At 39.0% G+C, this 22,034-nt stretch overlaps 1 long non-coding RNA gene across 1 annotated transcript in view; it reads left to right on the forward strand.

Moving 5' to 3' along the window:
• LOC129480352 (uncharacterized) overlaps positions 1-15,664 on the forward strand; it is a 60,787-nt gene extending 45,123 nt beyond the window's left edge. Inside the window, exons 4-5 of the long non-coding RNA XR_008657005.1 lie at positions 7,389-7,562; positions 15,484-15,664. This is a non-coding gene — a long non-coding RNA (uncharacterized lncRNA). The remainder of the gene's footprint in view (positions 1-7,388; positions 7,563-15,483) is intronic.
• The last annotated feature ends 6,370 nt before the right edge of the window (positions 15,665-22,034 follow it).

Here is a 22,034-nt window from a genome sequence, read left to right on the forward strand (position 1 = left end):
ATTTTTTTTGTTGAGAAACGGTCGAATCTTGTTTTCTGGCATGAGGGTCAAAGATCCCAGGATAGATTATTTTGGTCCCTGTTATAGCCACATCTCTCTCTATGATTGGAGTTAAGTAAAACCCAGGAATTATTTTATGACCTTCCTTACTGCAGCAAAGACATTGGTGTGAGGCAGATCTACTTTGTTTTCCATCCAAGGCATTTCATTTCTGAAGCTCAAAGTGGACTTTGTCAGAAATAGAAAATTATTTCCCCAATTCAAAGGCTTTTTTAAAACAACAATTAAACTAGCACATTTATAGGCCAGATCCTCCCTCTCCCTTCCCTGAGATGTCCATGTTATTTAGATTTGGAGCACCAGCCACTGTCTTTCGGACTTTGAATCTTGAGGAAGGAATAAGAGGGTAGTGGATGGGTGGAGGGCTCACTGTTGCAGTGGAATTGGGCCGGCCTGCCTAGCCTGCCTGGCTCCCAGCTCTGTGGGAACCCTAGGTTCCTAACTATTTTCCCAGCCTGTTCCTCCAGCCTCCCATCATTTCTGCAAGACTCCATATACCCCCATTCAATACTCCTTCCACCTTTTTTTCCCTTATGATAATCGGAGTAGGTTTCTATTTCTTACAAACAAGAATTTTCATTGATGCAACAAATTTCAAAGCCTGGGTATAAATAAAAGTCAACATTTTACCCTGAATTATCAAGGCGACCAATAGGAACCAGTTGCAGGGTGAGGCAACCTTTAAATAATGTTTTATTTGAAGCTATTCTAATAGCTATTGGGAAGCCATATCAACTATACACTTCTGTAGGATCTAACAAATAAAATTTGCCCAAATGTATTTGCTTTTGGCAGTCATCTCCAAATCAGCCAGTGATGGCACACACTGTAACTCGATTCTGTATTTTCAGAATTTGTGCTGCCATTTGGGAATTTGAACTTTGACATTATTGGAATGAGCAATTCTAATGTTTTGGGAAGGTGGGGAAAGGTAAATCAACAGGCATGTAATTGGTTTCAATACTGTGCTTTTCAAAAGTGAAATGTTTGCAATGGTGTTATTAGCTGAGATACTGTAGATAGTTTTACATGTCGGGAACAATTAACACGTGTCCTGTGGGTCTGATTATTAGCGTTAAGGAAGTTCTGCTCTGTGTAAACCCCAAAGCAAAGCCTCCAGGAAAGTTAAAGGTCCCTGTTCTACCATTAAAATGGGAAAGTAATGTGCCCTTTTTTGATTGACTATAAACTTTGACTTGTGGGACTTTGTTCTCCAAGGTGAAAACAAACATGAGTACAAGACAAGTTGTTTTCCTTAAAAATTCAACCTTTAGCAGAAACCATGTATCAGAAGATTTCTTAAACTAAAACTAAATCAGTATTGCCTTATGGCTAACGCAGGAAAAAAACAAGTTAAAAAGCTAAAGTGGCAATTTTCCTAAAAATACAGCACAGAAAAAATTTTGCATGTTTAGGACATTGCCCAGAAGACTGATAAATTTGATGTTTGATATGTGAAACTGTTGGAGGCATTGCATGAAAAGTTGTAATTATAAAAGATTTTAGGAGTAATTAAATGATTGAAGGTAAATTTATGAGACATCCTGGTTTTTATGTGTCATAGATCCTTGAAATACAAAAGTAATTAGGTGAGATTCACACAAACACAGTAAATTAAATGTATTACTAGTAATGTAGAGTAATATTCAGATTCTCCATTATATGTGAGTAGAAAGAGAGTCGTAAACCTGGCCTTCTGCTCCCAGCTTCTTTCCTAACACCAAATAACTAACCTGAGGCCCAGTTTCCTCACATGTAAAGTGAAAAACATGGACTACAAGAGTTCAGTCTTCTATAAGTGCTGGAAAACTCGACGATTCTAAAGTTAATCTTTTAATAAGTTTAATCTTATTTATTTATTTATTTTTATTTTTTTCTCACTCATGGACTCAGGCCACAAATATGTTTAATCTTTTGTGCAGTTATGTTTTTTTTTTTTTTTTCTCAAGATGAAGGAGAAAAGGAACAGAAAGAAGTGTGATGTCAAAGTAGACAGTATACTTCAAAGTACTTCGCCTCTGAGTGGATTTAGGAAGGCAGAACCCCCCTCCTCTATATCCTTCCAGTCCCCAAAAGACAGGTGGGGGACATTGTTCCTCTAGCAACTATCGCCCAAGGCAAAGAGTTAGTCTCTTCAAACTGCAGGGAAATCCTGGTGTCAAAATGGAAAGTGCTGGGCTAAAGAAGTGGTTTCTGCCTTTTCTGCCTCTGTCACAAACAGCCTTGTGGCTCTGAACAAATTCCGTAGCCTCGGTAGGCCTGTTATCTGCCATAGTGGAAGGACGGCTTTCCAGCTCTTTCTTTTTTTCATCCAAAGAACCTGTGTTTTGGGTATAATGACCTAACTTACCTAGTATTTTGAGGTTAAGTTTCCTTTAATTTGCCAAAAATATTATCATTCCAAGTGAAAATAGGGAGCTCCAAAGTCGAGACCAAGTTTGTCATTTTTAAACCCCCACAGGCCAGCGCTGGACCTTCCCTCCAAGAAAGAAAATAAAAGAGCTAGGCATATGGTCAGGCAAACTGTTAAAGCCGTGGGACGACAGAGAGATTAGACATTTTTCTACCAAAGGCAAGAAAGTTGTAAGAGGAAAGTGAAGAAAATAAAAATTAGAGGCAAAGGGAAGAAGTGGGGGAGGAAGAAGGAAATAGAATAAGTGCAGCCCCTCCTGGCCGGCTGTCTTTGAAGTGAGGCCAGAACTACCGCAAAGGATTGTGGGAGACGAGGTCAAGAGAAAAAGTAGATGGAGACCCTTTGCTCAGAGGTTAATAGTTATGTGTCAGAAGTGTTTTATCAGAGTAAAATGCCCTGTGCATTTTTAGATACTTTTTAGAGGAGTAAACCAATTCTGTGGAAGTTTCCCAAGGTCCTTAGGAAAGAGGAGTTCTATGGTTTATAACCTAAAAAAAAACACATAAAAAGATATTTTGGAATTAGAGAATCTGTTTTAATTAGCAATGACAACAAACTATGGAAGAGACCTGGTATTTCATATTTAAAATGGGTTTGAAACAAACGAGTTTTGTTTTTACTTTGGGGTGCAAGGGGTGGGCGAGTGAAGCCACTGATCGTGATCTGGAGAGCCTGTTAATTGCTCACTAGCATCTGCTCTGTTTCTACAGGTTCTGTGCCATGTAGCACTGTAAATTATGAGTGAGAAAGATGATCTTTGCTCTTCTTAGGACTTCTGACTCCTAAGCCATGCTAGACAAAGGTCATAGCTGAGGTGAATTTAAGTTAGCTTTGGCAAAACCCATTTTCTTGTTCAGATAGCTGAATAGATGGTTGTGCAAAATCAGCAAAAGTTACTATGGGAACATTAAGAAAGTTTACCAAAAGTGTAGCAGACAGTAGCTCAAGCGATATTTCCTTGACTGAGTTATCCAAAGGGCTTCAAATCATAAGTTCCAGGGAGATAGTTTTTTGTTTTATTTTGTTTTTAAAATAAGAATACTAAACATTTTCCTTTATGTTTGGCATATTTCTTTGTGTGAAAGTGATGTGGTCGAGTTTTTATTTGTGTAGCTCTCCTGGAACATGCTGTCATGCAGCCACTCACATGATTAAGAGGACTCGCAGGAAACCTCCACCTCTGACTGTTTAATTTACCAGGACTTTTAAAAGCATGACTGATAAAATTCATAAATTTATCACATCTCTAGCGGTTGATGACACTCATCAAATCTGTTCCTGAAACTCTTTGGTTCTGTGCTTTTGTAAAGCCGGGTCACTGATGACAAACCTAATGCAGAACGATCAAGTCATAACTAACTTTTAAATGTTTCCTTGAAGGTTAAGACCAGAGGATCTGAATAAAAAAGTAGCAGGATCCTTGCTCTGATCTTTCCTGACATTTCCCAAATCCACAAGGCAGAGGGCATGGTGCAGGGTTGGAGAGTAAACTGTTCCATACTCAGCTCTCAATGAGGAGCACTGGCAAGCTAGTTTTTGCAGGCAGGTAAAGAAATAAACACACACACATTATGGGACTAATATTTGATTTGCCTGTGGGTGTATTTTTAATAAGCTTATCAAAACGCATATCTGCAAAGAATATTTAAGAGCACAGGTGTAATAAATAATCATATAATTGCAAAATGCTGAGATGCAAATTTCTATTGTTTGATGCATTTTTTTTTTAAATGCTCTCATTCTTTCAGCTTTTCCCAGTACAGCTGTTATATAAAGGAACTGATTTAATTCCTTTTAGGATTATGAAGATGGTTGGAAGCCTAAGATTATGTTGCCTTCTGTTTTAATTGTTGGTCAACATTTCAAATAGAATGCAATATATTATGTGCCCGATGACGAGCAAACTACATGTTTCTTATAGGATGGATGGTTAGTTGTCTTTGTAAAACCAAATATCATTCTCTGAAAAGCAGGTCAGGTAATGCTAGCCTTAGTTAATAGCTGGGGGTACCTTGAGTACCTCTCAAATCAATAATGACAGAGGTAGCCTGATAGCAATTTATGAACCACAGTCCTCTTGGGAAACATATTTCAAACCATAACTTCATCTAAACTGTTTATCGGCTAAGCTTGCTCAAATGTATGAAGTGTCAAAAAGTTTCTTTGACATTAGGCTTGTTATTGTCCTTTGATTTATGCACTTAAGCAAAATGTAGTAAATAAAAAGATTGTTTGGTGGTTTAGTATTTTAAGGAAATGATTAGAAACATTTGCCAATGCTATTCATTTTATACAGTTTTTCTTTCCAAATTACAAAAATAGTGTTTCAATTCAGTGAATGGCTTCACCATAACAAAATCTTAAATGATCATTATAGTAAGTGGAAATGCTGATGAAGTTACTATGAAATAGTTTAAAAACTGTGAAGTAAATATGTAATGCTCATATATAAAGCATCTCTCTCCTTTAATTTCATATGCCTGGCAGTTTACGAAATGTCCCATAATAATCTAAGGCACATCTATGGTGGTGAATTTACCTTATTAAAAACATATCTTAGTTGGTTTTTGCAGAAACTTTCATATGAAAAATACAAAGGACAATTCTCTTGGAAAGCATCCTTAAAGAAAATTATTGGGCTTAGACAAAACATTTTGATTTGCTAGGAAATGAAAATACTGACTTCTCAGATTTCTTGACGATAGAATATTCTAGAGGTACAAAATGCATCCAAAGTCAAACTCTAAGACAAATCTTTTAAACAAGATTTCATTTCAGTACTATAGTTTATGATTTTACATTTCATTTCAGTTTGAAGCTTTTCATTCGTACAATTGCTTAACCACATTTTCATATTAGGCAACTCTAGGCAGTTATATATATATATATATATATATATAATCATATAATTGCAAAATGCTGAGATGCAAATTTCTATTGTTTGATGCATGTTTTTTTAAAAAAATGCTCTCATTCTTCCAGCTTTTCCCAGTACAGCTGTTATATAAAGGAACTGATTTAATTCCTTTTAGGATTATGAAGATGGTTGGAAGCCTAAGATTATGTTGCCTCCTCTTTTAATTGTTGGTCAACATTTCAAATAGAATGCAATATATTATGCAATATATATATATGTGTAAAACTATAATAGTTGGCCAAGGATTCTAAATGATTGCATTATGAGTTTTTAAAAGCTTATTTAAAAAAACAGATATAAATGCAATCTACTTGCACATTGCAGGCAAACAAGAAACCTAATGGAGACAGACACATTTTAATGCACAGGTTGCTTATATGAGGCTTTATGTGTCCAATATATCTTTTTCTGAGTACTTAACTACTAAGCTGATGGGTACCATAAAATAAGTCACAGATATAAAAGAACAAATGAGTTCACAGATATCTATACCAGAATTGTTAACTTAGCGAATCTGTTTCCTTGAAAACAAGATATAGTGAATCTGCATATATTTAATGGAAAGTGGTTGTATTTACTGGAGAATTAGGAGAAATGACTTCTTAATGGAGCCAGAAGTTCTGATCTGCTATCCTTCAAAGAAAGACTGTTTTCCAGGCTGGCCAAAATTCCTGTGGAGCAACCTATGCGTATTGATAAGTTATTGGATTCCTCTCCGGAATCAGCTGGTCAGGAAGGATACAGAGGGGAGGAAGGGAAGGGAGAGGAAATTCCCATAGTGACGCTGTCTGATTGCCAAGGTAGGAGTGGGTGGAGAGTTAAGAAAGGAATAGTAAGAGAGGTAAAAGGAAAGAGAACAGGAAAGAAGAGAAAAATCAAAAGAAACAAAGCAGAGACCAAGCAGGGTGATAATAGCCATATAGAAAGGGCATCCTTGTAAATGGAACAGCATTCCAGATCTCCAGGCTCATTAGAATGAGGGATTGCTCACCTGGATTGCATGAACTTCTCAAGTCTCTGAACCCACTGAAATTGTATACATATTTTGGGAGTATGTATATGTGCATTTTTTTCTGCCTGGGGAAACTGTCCTTTTCTTTGATCTGATTCACCAGGGGTCCAAGACTCAATAAAATTTAAGAACTACTAATTTAGTGCGATTATACACAAATTTTAAAGACAAGTGTCTTTAAAGGAGTCATCAAATGCTCAAGATTGACTGTACATAATCCAAGAATGTTACCATCTAGTATTAAGTTGTATATTCTGGGAAGAGTATCCATTCTTTCAGACATGTAGAATGATAGCTATTTATTGAAATGCTATTAAAATAATTTTTTTTTGAGACAAGGTCTCACTCTGTTGCCCAGGCTGGAATGCAGTGGTGTGATCAGGCTTACTGCAGTTCAAGTGATCCTCCCACCTTAGCCTCCTGAGTAGCTGGGACTATAGGCACATGCCACTATGCCTGGCTGATATTTTGTAATTTTGTAGACACAGGATTTCGCCATGTTGCCTAGGCTGGTCTTGAACTTCTGGGTTCAAGGGATCCACTAACCCAAGTGCTGGGATTACGGGAGTGAACCACTGCCCTGGCCTTCAGCCAAATACTATTGATTGATCATTTGCACTAAGTCAAGTCAGCATTTTTCTCATTAAGTGCCCTGGGAGTGTGGAGAATCAGTGTGGTACGGGGGAAAGGGCATTAATTTGGAGCCAGATATTTCTGGGACTCAGGTACTATATGGAATTCGAACTAGTGGAGTGAAACTAGGAGGGTGATGTGGTCTCCTTAACTCTGTATCCTCTTCTGAAAATGAAGAGGATGATCATTACTTCATAGGGCTGTTGTAGAAATGAAAAGAAATGCAATACTAGCCTACATTTATTGGATACTTACTGTCTCTCATTCACTATGATATGTTTTCTATGCTTTATGCAATTTAATCTTCTCAACAATTTTATGAGATTGATGTTATATTTATTTCTATTTTACAGATGGGGAAATTGAGGCAGAGAAGCCAAGACATGTGCTAAAGGTCATGCAGGCTATGAATGGAGCTGGAATGTGAACGCAGGCCATGTGACTCCAGAGCCCATGTCCTTGAACCCTTAGAAAGACAGCAGCAACACACCCGGTGCAGCAGCTGCTTAGTTGGAGTGGCTGACAAGGTTGGCAGAGGATCCCGTTCCTCCCTTGGAGTGGCTGCCATGACACTGCATGCACTGAAGCTGCTCCTGTGTCTGAAATATGTATTGTTATTTTTTCCCCTCCATGTTGAACATTATACTCTTCTGTTCTTTCGTATTCTCTTCTTCCCCTCCAGATGACTTCTAGGGTTTTTATGATTCTGTAATTCTAAGGGAGAAAGGATAATAAGAATTGTGAGGCTGGGCGCGGTGGCTCACACCTGTAATCCCAGCACTTTGGGAGGCCGAGGCGGGCGGATCACAAGGTCAGGAGATTGAGACCATCCTGGCTAACACGGTGAAACCCCGTCTCTACTAAAAATTACAAAACATAAGGCGGGCGTGGTGGCGGGCACCTATAGTCCCAGCTACTCGGGAGGCTGAGGCAGGAGAATGGCGTGAACCCGGGAGGCGGAGCTTGCAGTGAGCCGAGATCGCACCACTGCACTCCAGCCTGGGGGACACAGCGAGACTCTGTCTCAAAAAAAAAAAAAAAGAATTCTGATGTGAGTGTCCAAAAAAACCGTGATTTCCCATCACCTACACCTAGCTGTTGTTTCCTAGATACCCCAGGAAAAATTGTGACTTTCCTGATACCTAGTTTCCCTCCCTCCCTCCCTCCCTCCCTTCCTCCCTCCCTTCCTCCCTTCCTCCCTCCCTTCCTCCCTCCCTTCCTTCCTCTCTCTTTCCCTTTCTCTTTCATTTTCAGTTTCCCTTCCATTCCCTTCCCGCCTTTTTATTTCTGGATACCTGCTGTTCTATCGGAATGAGATCTAATGCTCACAAGTATTATCCTAGCAAAACAGGATCCCACCTACTCAATGCACCTTTAAAAAACCCCTAGAATTGGCTGGTCGCGGTTGCTCAAACCTGTAATCCCAGCACTTTGGAAGGCCGAGGCAGGCAGATCACGAAGTCAGGAGATCGAGACCATCCTGGCCAACATGGTGAAACCCCGTCTCTACTAAAATACAAAAAATTATTGGGGTGTTGTAGTACGTGCCTATAGTCCCAGCTACTCCGGAGGCTGAGGCAGGGGAATTGCTTGAACCTGGGAGGCGGAGGTTGCAGTGAGCCGAGATTGTGCCACTGGACTCCAGCCTGGAAACAGAGCGAGACACCGTCACGAACAAACAAACAAACACCCCAGAATTGTACAATGTTTTTTAAGTTAGCCAATTTTCTGTGGGCAATTACATAATGTGCTTTACATTCAAAGAAAGTTCAAAGCCTTTCCTCTTTTATAGTGTTTTCCTTTTCACCCAAGGGATCTGGGTAATATTGATGTGTTTAGTGTATTCAAATCCTAGAAAAGCACATATATAAAAATGTAAGTTTCTTTTAATCAAACCTTCTTTCTTTTTTGTTTTTTCTTAGTACTGTTCATCAACAAAATGGCCAGGTCTGGACTTAAGGGAATCTTATTCAAAGTTTTGGGAGATTTGAAAAGATATGTCCCCGCTGAAATAGAGCCTTGTTTTTTCTTCTAGGAGAGAATGATTTCCAGGAAGAGCGGAACACATATGGAAGGCCTTAGCTTATCTTTAGCGCCCCATACACCCGTTCTGGACTTCAGAAAGGCCAGTGAGTGGGATTAGGCCTCAGAGATAGGATGTTAGTCCCAGTGAGGGATGGCCTAGAGCATTCTTTAATTTTTTCCTTTGGGTCACACGTAAGAAACAATTTTCCAGCACTGATGAGTGTTATTAACAATGAAACGGGATAGAATTTTGTTTTCCCTACGGCTGTGCTTCAAAAATAGAAAAGCTGTCTTTTCTCTTGAATGATTGAATGAGGCTCTGGGGAGGAAAAAGTGGATTGGCAGATCTCTTAAAGGAAGCTTCTCCTTCTAGGCACTATTCTAAGGCTTAATACTTTAACTCCCTATATTAACCTAGTTCAACTAAACAGTGATCCGAGTAATTTTATTTTTATTAAAGCTCAGATCAAAATGCCAGTCACATTGATTGAGAAAATCAAAGGAATCTTTGATGTGAGTGGTTAAATTGCTGAATTATTTTAGTCCCGTACCCTCACAGCATGAGTACCTGATCTGATAGACATCCTTGGAATTCCTTTTTTGTTTGAGACAGAGTCTTGCTCTGTCGCCCAGGCTGGAGTGCAGTGGTGTGATCTCAGCCATTGCAACCTCCACCTCCCAGGTTCAAGCGATTCTCATGCCTCAGCCTCCCGAGTAGCTGGGATTACAGACGTGCACCACCATGCCTGGCTAATTATTTTGTATCTTTAGTAGAGATGAAGTTTTGCCATGTGGGCCAGGCTGTTCTCAAACTCCTGGCCTCAAGTGATCTTCCCACCTCGGCCTCCCAAACTGCTGGGATTACAGGCGTGAGCCACCGTGCCTGGCTGGGATTCCATAATAAATCCCTCTATGTCTATTTCTTTTTTCAAATATAATTTTCTTCATTTCCAAACATCATCTTTAAGACTCCAAGGATTTTTCCAGGCACAGTGGCTCATGCTTGTAATCCCACTGCTTGGAGAGGCCAAGGTGGAAGTTCATTTGAGGCCAGCAGTTCGAGACCAGGTGGGCAACATAGTGAAACCTTGTCTCTACAGCATAAAAAAATAAAAATAAAACCCTAGGGAAATAACGGTGCCTCAACACCTTTCAAAGCTTTTGACCTTTAAGTCAGAAAATAAATTATTTTTAGGAAAGGCATCTCAACCTTATTTACAAATCAACTCTCCATTTACAAATGAACTCTCTATTTGTCAAGAGCAACCTCAATAGGATAATAGGACTTCCCGGTTTGAAATGAAGCATGAACAGTTCTCAGAGGCTCCTGAAAGACAAAGAATGAGGTTTCTTGATCCGCCTTCCCTCGGCATCTTCTCTCACTCTCCTCCCTCCTTCTCAGAAGCTGTGTGCAGCAATGGGCTATGCAACTGGGTTTCACTGGTGCCTGGTGGAACTTTTAATTCCTCCCTGTCAGCACATCCCTAGTCCACTTTCATAGTTTGGATAAGGACTGGATAAGCAGCTGAACTTCTGGGGACTTTTCCAAATGAAATTCAACCTTTAGACCTCTGGAGGTTTACCCAGTCTTCCTCACTACCCGAAGATGAGTTTGGAACAAATTTTCTCTTAATGGATTCTATTTGTGGGTAGGAGAGGTAATGACTGCCTTGCTCAGAGTCATGAGCATAACTTCAAATAAGGAAAAAGAGCCACGCAGGAATGTGAGAATAGATGCGATCCTGAGGAAGGTGTGTCTGAGGAGGTGCTGGGAGGTTCTGATCGGCTGTTGAAGGCAGATACTGTATCTCACGTGACAGAAGTCACCTCCTGACATCAGAGTTGTGTTTGAGTGGTAATTTAAAAAATAATACAGCTGACAAGGAAATATGGAAGGCATTACGTTGCAATACAGTGAAATGAATATACAGCATTCAACATCAATTACTGGGTACTGATTAGCTGGGAGAAAGGCAATAAAACTTTAAAAATAGAATTTGTAGAAATAGCACCCTGTCAAGGTGGGACTGACTATGCCTCCTGCTGGTTTGTTGCGAGGAATTATTTTTTTGGGAAAATCCTGTTGAATTGTGTGACTTGTGAATCTGTCTCTAGAACTGTTAATGCTATAAGAATTGAAAGAGGACTATTTAAAAATACCAAGACGTCTTTTAAAATTCCCATTTTTAGCACAGCTACTTGTCATTAAAATAAATCATTCCATTTCTGTTTGTCCAGGTTACTGCTTTCACAGCAGGGCCAGGGCTATGGTGAAGTGCAGGAGGTGCCCAGGCCCCTTCAGTGTAGTCATGGCTCTGTTTCATGCCACATGTGTTATTTAATAAGTGGTTAAGCCCCACATAGGCATGCAAACATGGTACATCTCTATGTATTGGTTTTGGTAATGTTATAAATAATTGGGATAATACATTCAAATTTGGTAATAATGCTCCTTTGGACTCAGTCTATTTTTTTTTTTTTTTTAAAGACAGAATTTCGCTCTTGTTGCCCAGGCTGGAGTGCAATGGCATGATCTTGGCTCATCGCAACCTCCGCCTCCTGGGTTCAAGCAATTCTCCTGCCTTAGCCTTCCCGAGTAGCTAGGATTACAGGCATGTGCCACTAAGCCCGGCTAATTTTGTATTTTTGGTAGAAAAGGGGTTTCTCCATGTTGGTCAGGCTGGTCTCGAATTCCTGACCTCAGCTGATTCCAGTTCTAATTCCCCAACAGAGTTGTCTTGGTTGCAGTGATATATATATATATATTATTTTTTGAGACGGCGTCTCACTCTGTTGCCCAGGCTGGAGAGCGGTGGCGCGATCTTGGCTTGCCATGAGACATTTTTATCCATCCTGATCACAGCACTTGCCTCCAGGCTCATGAAGCCCAGCATGTTACTGCTGTTCTGAACGTCTCTGCTTTTTGAGCGACCTGTTTAATGAATTGGGAATATTGCATTCACTTAAAAAGGGAAAAATACCTTTTAACAGTTATAGCTACAGAATTTCAATTCAGTTTATTTAGGAGGAAATGAGAGACTTGAATTGTAGGTGTGAAATCTTACAATCTTTCAGAATGATTTGGTTTGGGGGATGGTTGGAACTGCATGGAATTGCTTCAGCCAAAATAATTTTTGCGAGCACATTCCCAAGCTCACGATGATGTTTTGATAAGAAAAATCTCTTTCTCCACAAGTTCTCAGGTCCCACTCATTGGCCCCTGCCCTCAATTCTGGAACCTATGTTAGGCTGTTATGTGGCTCAGTTCTTGGTGATATGTTTTCAATTTGAGTCAACTTGATGAGAGAAAAATTACTAAAAAGTGGGAATGAGCTGTGAGGTGAACAGGGTTTTCCTATCAAAGTGGAGGTATTTTTAAAAGCATTTATTATTTCAAACTCAAACATTTATAGAAAGCCATGAGTGTGAAGTGTATGATTACCAGTTGTGGCTTGCTGCATTGAAAAATTCAAGTTCATAGGAAATATTTACTGAGGCTCTGGTTTGCAAGCAGTTTGTTCAAGAGAACAATTTGGTCCAGAAGGCATGTCAGCTAAAAAAGAGTTTACTAATATAGTAGTAACAGGCAATTAGGATTCATAAGCATTGCCACGGCTGAGACATGATTTAAGGTCTTAGATGGAAAGAGTTCTGTTAAGATAACAGAATTTAAATGCTGTATCTGTCTAGGTCTTATGCATGTCAGAAGTGAGAAAACTACTCCTTCATTTTCCATTTTTATGAGCTCTGATGTAACACATTGTTTTTTTTTTTTTTTTCTGTGTTGAAAATGATGAATATAGTTCTTGGCACATTTTTTCCATAGTAAAGAAGAATTTAACTTACAAGTGAAAAACCTCTGCCTTTGGCCATGGATTAAAAAGATGTTATATGATGAAGTTTACTTCCTCAGGAAAGGTTAGTTTTGTGTGGCACTCTCTGAAAATTTGTTTGGGACATATACAATTCTTTTGTGTAAATTCTGGAGGTCTGAAGAAAATGTACTTAATCACATTAGATGAGAACATTTCTTTTTGTGTGAACTGAGTTCTTATCAAGGTTCTGATGTTTTTTCTCACGTATTTGCCCTGGGGTTCATCTCAATACAATGCATTTGTGTACTATTGAATAAAAAGCAGGCTGCGACAGTATTTATGACATATGATCCTATATACACATAAAATCTTCCGTGTGTGTGTGTGTGCACATGTGTATAAAAAAACTATCTCGTTAAAGTTGTTAATAGTTAACTCTGGGTGGTGGGTTTTAAGTGATTATTATTTTCTTTGCATAAGAAAAATAGTGCACAATTTTTTTTTGTTGTTATGAAAGGTGTCATACATTTGAAAGAGGACATATGTACAGTTTACATAATAGTAACATAGTGAATACCCACTGCTTAGCTGAAAAAAATAATATATTACTCTGTTGCAGAAGGCAAGCCCTCCTTCTGCCCCTGCCTCTGTCATGGAGGTAGCTACTTGCTTGAATTTTGTGCTAATCATGTCTTTGCTTTCTTATATAGTTTAGCCAGCTGTGAATGTATCCATAAAACATGCACAGTTTTATTTTGATTGTTTTTGAACTTTAAATAAATGAAATCCTACTGGATATATTCTTCTGTGACTTTTCCTTTTTTTTGCTTCTTATTTTTTGGTCATTCATCCATGTCAATGTGTGTATCTGATTTTTTCTTTGAATGTGAAAAATATTTCAATCACACAGATCAATCAAGTTACAGTCATTTTGAAAAAGGAAAACCTCATATGTACATTTAAAAATATGTGCTGAAACAGTGCTGAAATAACCAGGTTTTTGTGAATGAAAATTTTTTAAATCCATTCATATATGTACAGATGTTGATAGTATAACAGCTGCCTTCAGAATATTATTTTTAGGGATCACTGGCTGCACGCATAACATAGAAATGACTCCTTTTCCTGCCCCTGCCGTTAAGCCACTGTGTCTGAAATTCAACCATTAGCTATTTTTCCCTGAGGATTTTAGGAACTATCTTCCAAAAGAGAAATTGTGTCATGTGGCGATTCAACATGAGCTAGTTTAGCCAGTGATCAGCTTTATTACCTTGACAGAGAAAGAGCAGGTCTTAAGGAGCAGAAGAAGGGGGCAGCTTTAGACCTTGAAATGTTTAGAGGATGAGCTTCAGTGTGGCACTGAAATGAGGACTCAGAATAAACAAAATATGGAATCAGTCTTAGTGTTCATCCGCATACACAGTGGAATACTATTCAGCCATACCATGTTGCTGTCATTTGCAGCAACATGGATGAATGTGGAGGCCCTTAAGTTAGGTGAAATAAGCCAGGCACGGAAAGACAGATACTGTATGATCCCACTGATACGTGAAATCCAAAAAGTTGAACCCATAGAGGCAGAGAGTTGAAATGGTGTTTGCCAGGGGCCCGTGAGGTGGGGGAGAAACAGTGTTGTTGATCAAAAGGGATAATATTTCAGTTAGTCAGGAAGAATAAATTCAAGAGATCTATTTACCAGGTGGTGACCACAGGTAATAATAATGTATTGTGTATTTGAAAATTGCTAAGAGTTTTTAAGTGTTTTCACCATAGATAAATATGTGAAATAACATGTATATTAATTAGCTTGATAGAGCCATTTCACAACATATACATATTTCAAAACATGGAATTGAACACCATAAATATATAGAACTTTTATTTGTGTATTCAAAAGAGTTTGGGAATCCTAAAGGAAACCAAAGATGCAGTGAGGAGGCAACATCCAGGTGTATGCGATGCAGAGAAAGGAGTTGGGAATGCAACACTTTAGCCACTTTACGATCGTGCCCATATGCAGTGACAAGCACTTCTTGAGTACCTAGTGTATCAAGCTATGTGCTAGGCATTCACAATTGAAGATATAAGAAGTAAGGCAGTCCTTTCTTTTAAAGAACTCTTGGCCTAGCGGAGGAATAAGATACACCAGCAATCTTTGCTCCAGGTCCCAGACGATTACTGAGTGGGCACAAAAGAAGAATGGACTGGTAGTAGGGGAGTCTTCAAAAAAGAGTGATGCTTGAAGGATGCGTCTGGTGGGCATAGAAGGGGAGGTCATTCCCATCAGAGGGAAGGCCATTTACAGAGGTACAGGGGTATGAGATTACGGAGTCCAGTGACTTGCTGACACATGTGACTGGAGTGGTGGGGCCATCCTGTACCACCAAAGTGATGGCTCTGCAGCCTGACCTTGTCACCTGCCCATTTGAAATCATGCCATACCTCTCCTGCACAGCACATATTATTACACTTGGCCTCAGTCCCACCTCTCCTACTGTGCTTCTCAAATTAGTTTCCTTAAATGGTTCTCTGCATCACAACTTTCTTATTTATAAAAATAGAGAATGACATCAGAGCACCTAAACTCAGCTTTCTGTTTTTTCCACAGAGATCTTGGCAAATGGGTGCTTCTTCTCAGAAAGGGACTTTTCCCCGTGACTGCAGTTGAATTACAGTTGTAGAGACATCCAGGTTCTTGTTAGTGTGGATGAACTATCCATGAAGATCTTAAATGCAGGAGTCTGTGAGAACACCAGTTAATCAATTGTCAAATATTCGAGTATCTATTGTGAGCAAGGCACTGTATAACCATTATGTCATGTATTAATCTACTGGAAAATAATTTGACCTTGCTTGTATAGTATTTTGTTTATTTTTACCTTAAATTTTGTAATTCTATTATAAGTGTTTACATACCAACTATTTGAGGGCTGTACACAAGGTATAGTTTTATTGTACTTTGCTTCTTCTATTTCAATAAAGTACAAGTACAGTAAAATAATCATATCTGGCCGGGCATGGTGGCTCATGCTTGTAATCTCAGCACTTTGGGAGGCCGAGGTGGGTGGATCACCTGAGGTCAGGAGTTCCAGACTAGCCTGGCCAACATGGTGAAACCCTGTCTCTATTAAAAATACAAAAAATTAGCTGGGCATAGTGGTGCGCCCCTGTAATCTCAGCTACTTGGGAATCTGAGGTGGGAGATTTGTTTGAACCCAGGAGGCAGAGGCTGCAGTCAGCTGAGACCCTGCCACTGCACTCCAGCCTGGGCCAGAGAACAAGACCCCGTCTCAAAAAAAAAAAAAAAAAAATCACATCTTACCAATATAAGCTAACACATCATCATTTTAAAGAATACTAGAATCATACATAAGAAAGCTTGAAAATGTTAAGAATCAAATAAGCCCATTATCTAGAAATAAATAGAACTTGCTGTGTAATTCAATTAAATTCGATAGAGCAAATAATTACTGGCACCTGTAGTAGGCACTGTGGCGTACGCCAAGCTTTCCATGAGACACTCCTTCTGCCCTCTGTACTTGTTAGTGTATTGCGAACCTATGTTCTCCGTACTGAAGAAACAGAGAATGGAGAATTTCCCATCCTTCTCTCTAGTCTCAATTTCCAAAGGCAACCTTCTTATAATTTCACTCTCTTGCATGGGAAATTCATACAAAGTCCATCAGCCCTGTAATTAGTCTAGAGCCATCGGTGAAAAAGTAGGGATGAGAACAGGCAGATTTAGCAACTCATGTTGAAGTATCCATCTTACTCCAGAAGCTGGTAGTGACTATAATGGATCTTTTCCTCTGCTACTCTTTTACTTTCATGCCCAGACTTAACGTTATCAGTCTAGAATTTCTGATACTCCAGAGGAAACCCGTATGAGATACTGCATGTGGCTCTCTGACCTCATTCTCCCTGCCCAACCTTTCTGAGATCCCACCCCAAGGAAAGGCTGGTGAATTGCAGCAAGATTATACTCAAAACCATGTCCTGTTTCTTTCCAGGTCTTTTGTAGGATGTATTCATTCTGGGGAACAAATAGAAATAAGAAAATCTCCACTACTACCACCTTAGTCCAAGCCATTATACCATTACATGTCTCACCTGGTTATTGCAACACACACACACACACACACACACACATGTTTAGAGACAGAGTCTTGCTGTATTGCCAAGGCTGGAGTGCAGTGGTGCAATCACAGCTTACTGTAATCTTGAACTCTCATGCTCAAAAGATCCTTCTGCCTCAGCCTCCAAGAAGGTAGAACTACAGGTGTGCCTCACCCTCACTGGCTAATCATTTTTTAGCTTTTTTGATAGAGATGGGGTCTTGCTATGTTGCCCAGGCTAGTCTTGAACTCCTGGCCTCAAATGATCCTTCCACATCAGCCCTCCAAAATGCTAGGATTACAGATGTGAGCCACTGCATCAGGCATGGCTATTGCAATGTTCTTCTAACTGGTTAACCTGTTTCTGTTCTAGACTTTTCAACACATCAGGCATGCTGTCACCTCAGGCCATTTGTACTTGCTCTTCCCTCTGTCTGGACCACGTTTCACTTTATTTTGGGCTCTATTCCACAGTGTCTCTGTACTGAAATGTCAGCATCCTCAGTGAGGATTTATCTGGGCTACTTTATATGAAATTGTAACTCCCAGGCCTTATGTTTCCTAATCCCATTCTGAATTTTATTTTTCACTAAGTTATTTATTGTCATCGAATGTATGGCATATTTAAAATTTTTACTCTGCCTATTCTCTGTCTCTCACTACATGATGTAAGGTTTGTGAAATATTTTTGTCTGTTTTCTCACCATTGTGTTCCCAGTGCCTCAATGGTACTGCCACATAGTGTCACAAAGTATAGTTTTTATTGTACTTTGCTTCTTCTGCTTCAATAAAGTACAAACACAGTGCAAGAATTCTATCTTACCATTACAAGCTAATGTATCATCATCATATATTTGATGACAAATATATAACAAACTATAATATATAAATTCATATATTTACTCCTTCAACAAACATACATATACATATATTTGTCAAAAGAATAAGTAAATCAATAAATGTATAAAAGGAGGGACTTACTCCTACCTTATAATATTTTTTAGAATACTCTAGTTCCAGTCCAAAACTTGGTTAGAACAACTTAGTTTTCACTTGAGCAAAGAGAACCAATTCCACATTTGCACCTGGTGTTTTCTTTATTACAGATCACAATATTTGGCGTTTGAATTTTGTCTTTTCTAGCTTAAGAGAAGAACGTTGAGGGCAAGTTTAGTAATGTCTGACTTTTCTCATATTTTCAAAAGAGGCACTTGCATTAGAAAGTAAAAAATCTTTAAGCTTTCCAGAAATATTCCCTTTGAGGAAACATCTCAGAAATAAGGTTTAAACGTATCTTTGTGTAATGTGCATATACTAAGAAAAAATACCTCTTTAAGTAGATTAGGGCTGCTTTTAATAATTGAGGTGTGTGATCACATTTCAAACTCAATTCTTCATCTTGATCTTCAGATATTTAACAGAATATTTGGGTCAGATGGTCAACAACTGCACATATTTCTTTTTTCTTCTTTGACTTAAGTGAAGGGAGTAACAAGAGAGTTCTCTCTGCAGTAGAAAGAGTTGGGGGTGGGGTGGGGAGTCAACAAATATGTCCCACCACCTATTTCTGTAAAGTTTTATTGGAACATATCCATGCCCATTTCGCAACTTGTTGACTGTGCATACAGTCTATGCTCACTTTCATGCTAAAACAGCTGAATTGAGTAGTTGCAACAGAGATCATAATGACTTTCAAAGCCTAACATAATTGCTGCCTGGTCCTGTATAAAAACAATTGTGGATCCCTGACATTTGACTATAACCAATACTAGTTGGGAAGGCCAGTGGAAAGGCATGTGGCCACATGGAGGATGCTAAAATAAAAGTGTTTGATAATCCAGAGGATGGCTACTTGGTTCTTAATTAATTTGTAGTTACATATTTTCTCGATTTGTACAATTGCTCAGATCTGTTACATTATTTGTAAATAAAACTATCCTCATTGACATATTATAATTCAGAACTGTTTCATTTTAGTTTGGGATTGGTTTTCAAGTAACAGTGACTTCTGCCACTAATTTGCAATTATTTTACAGCTTTTTAGATCAAGTGCTATTCCATAAGCAGTACTGCATTCTATAACACAAATTACACACTAATTTACCTGTTTTAAATGTGTATCTTTTAATATATGATTAAAAGTTGTTGTAAATGAGCCCTGTTAGAGTGATTAGTTTGGATAAAATCATGTATCTTTAAATACACAAAAATATATTTATTTTTTATTTTTATTTTTATTTTTTTATTTTTGAGACGGAGTCTCACTCTGTCGCCCAGGCTGGAGTGCAGTGGCGCAATCTTGGCTCACTGCAAGCTCCGCCTCACGGGTTCATGCCATTCTCCTGCCTCATCCTCCTGAGTAGCTGGCATTACAGGCGCCCGTCACCATGCCCTGCTAATTTTTTGTATTTTTAGTAGAGATGGGGTTTCACCATGTTAGCCAGGATGGTCTCGATCTCCTGACCTCGTGATCCGCCCTCCTCAGCCTCCTGAAGTGCTGGGATTACAGGTGTGAGCCACCGTGCCTGGCCAAAAATATATATTTAAAAATATAAAAATGTATAAAACTATGTCACAATGAGAAAGTTACGTAGCAATAATGCTACAGTTTGGCGGTCCCCAACATTTCTGGCACCATGGATGGTGGGGGGCAATGATCTCGGGATGAAACTGCTCCATCTAATAAGAGTGAGCAACCTGATCCTTTGCACGTGCAGTTCACAATAGGGTTCGTGCTCCTATAAAAACCTAAAGCCACTGCTGATCTGACAGGAGGTGGAGCTCAGGCAGTAATGCTCCCTTGACCAGTGCTCACCTCCTGCTGTGCAGCCCAGTCCTAACAGGCCATGGACCAGTACCAGACGGCAGCCTGGGGATTGAGGACCTCTGCTATAGTTAATTTGGTCACTGCATCAGCTTCTATAGAAACAACTTGCCTCTTAGATTTTCTTAAAATACAGACAGCATCTGTAGATTTAATGTTATGTCATATTTTTGGAACATCAAGATAAACTATATTGAAATGCCTATTGAGATGTGTGATAAGTAATCCAAATTAAGTACTATTTAACGTCTGAGAAGCTTTCAGAATGTGTTATCTGAATTTGATAATCTCTAGGAAGGCTATACTGAGAATATTTGTCATTTCAGCATAACACAAAGTGTCAAATGAAGGCTTTGGATATATTTATTGGAAAATACAGGGATATGTGACATTTTTAATATTAAATGCAACTCTACTGATCTGAAAAAGTTAGATGTCTCTGTAAACATACTACAAACAGATCTACTTCAGCACTTTGGAAAACAGAGTAGACTTCTGCCCACAGAACAGGCTTAAATGGAAACCATCAAGTCACAAATAGAGAATGCATCTCGTACTGCATTGTTGCAGTAAAATCTATCATTAAATCAAGATGTAAAAATTTAATTTACAGAATCATATATGTGCCAGCTATTGTTCTATGTGCTATCCTGGTGTTATCTCATTTGTTCTTCATAACAACCTTTTTCTATCCTGATGAGGAAACTCAGGCTTAGAGAGGCCAAGTAATTTCTGAAGAACACAGAGAAAGGAAGTGATAGAGCCAGGTTTTGATTCATTAGACAATTCATTTGCTGCTAAAGTCCAGCTCTTAACCTCTGCAGCATACTGCTACTCTAGATAGCAGTAATCTTAGCTTATGGAAAACGGGGGGGGGGCGGGGTGTGGGAATACTTAAATGAATCCTTTCTTTTCATCTGTTTTCATGTCTTGCACAGTCTTAAAGCAGTGCTAAAAACAATGTTGTCTCCTATTCTCATTATGTCCTGCACTCTTCAACGCTGCCTCCCTTACTTTTGCATCCCTCATGTACTTAGTTGCATTTTACAGAAGATCCCTACAAGTAAAAGTGAAAACCGTTTTTTTCAAGGCATTACAGTAATCCTTTTCTTATTTATCCTTTTTTGATTTCTTAAGTATAATGTAAATCTTACGTATTATTCACGATTCGAAATGTATTTTCTTATTAAAGAAAAGCAAAACAGGCCGGGCGCGGTAGCTCACGCCTGTAATCCTAGAACTTCGGGAGGCTGAGGCAGGCGGATCACCTGAGGTCAGGAGTTCGAGACCAGCCTGGCCAACGTGGTGAAACCTCGTCTCTACTAAAAATACAAAAATTAGCTGGGAGTGGTTGTGCATGCCTGTAATCCCAGCTATTTGGGAACTTGAGACAGGAGAATCGCTTGAACCCTGGAGGCAGAGGTTGCAGTGAGCTGAGATCGTGATTGCATCACCACTGCACTCCAGCCTGGGGGACACAGCGAGACTCGATTTCAAATAAAAAAAAAAAAAAAAGAGAAAGAGAAAAACACAGAAATTCCAGTGTTGTTTCAGACAGCTGTATTATGTTGAGATGACTTAGATCTGGAAGGTGTTCATTCTACTGGAAATTTCTGGCAATAAATGTTTTATCTTGATTTATGGTGCTGAAATAATTATTTTCTTTTACTGATTTCATATACTTCAATTGGAAGAACAACGTTTGGAAAGCATCTTTTCGATTGTCTGATTGTCCAGGCACCAGTCACTGCCCTGAATGATTTCAATTTAATTGAACCATGCGGTGCTTGTGTCAACAATTTTAGATAATGCTTGTAAAGAGACTTGGAGGTGAAAAGTGCAGTGTAGCAGAAACACACGTTGCTGATACAATGCTATCAGCCTAAATATGTCAAGGTGATATACAAGCACATTATTTGTACACTTTTATGTAGCGCCAATCAGTATAGTGTTTAGACACAATCTGGATACCACCCTTCCCCTCCATGATCATGAGAATCCTTGTGACTCTTTGGAAAAAAACCTAAGTTGTTTTACTCTGACTTCCTTTCTCCATCTCCCAGCTCCTGGACTGTTTGCCGCATGAGCAGAAAATCACTATGCAGCATGTAGAGGTTGAAGAGTGTAGCCACATTGCCTGCTCAATGCACATCTGGCTGGAATTTTTAGTTCTGCCCTTAGAAAGGTATTGAGAAAAGGAGGTGAGATTTTGGGTAAACA

Source organism: Symphalangus syndactylus, chromosome 4, assembly GCF_028878055.3.
Source record: "Symphalangus syndactylus isolate Jambi chromosome 4, NHGRI_mSymSyn1-v2.1_pri, whole genome shotgun sequence".
NCBI classification, from domain to species: Eukaryota; Metazoa; Chordata; class Mammalia; order Primates; family Hylobatidae; genus Symphalangus; species Symphalangus syndactylus.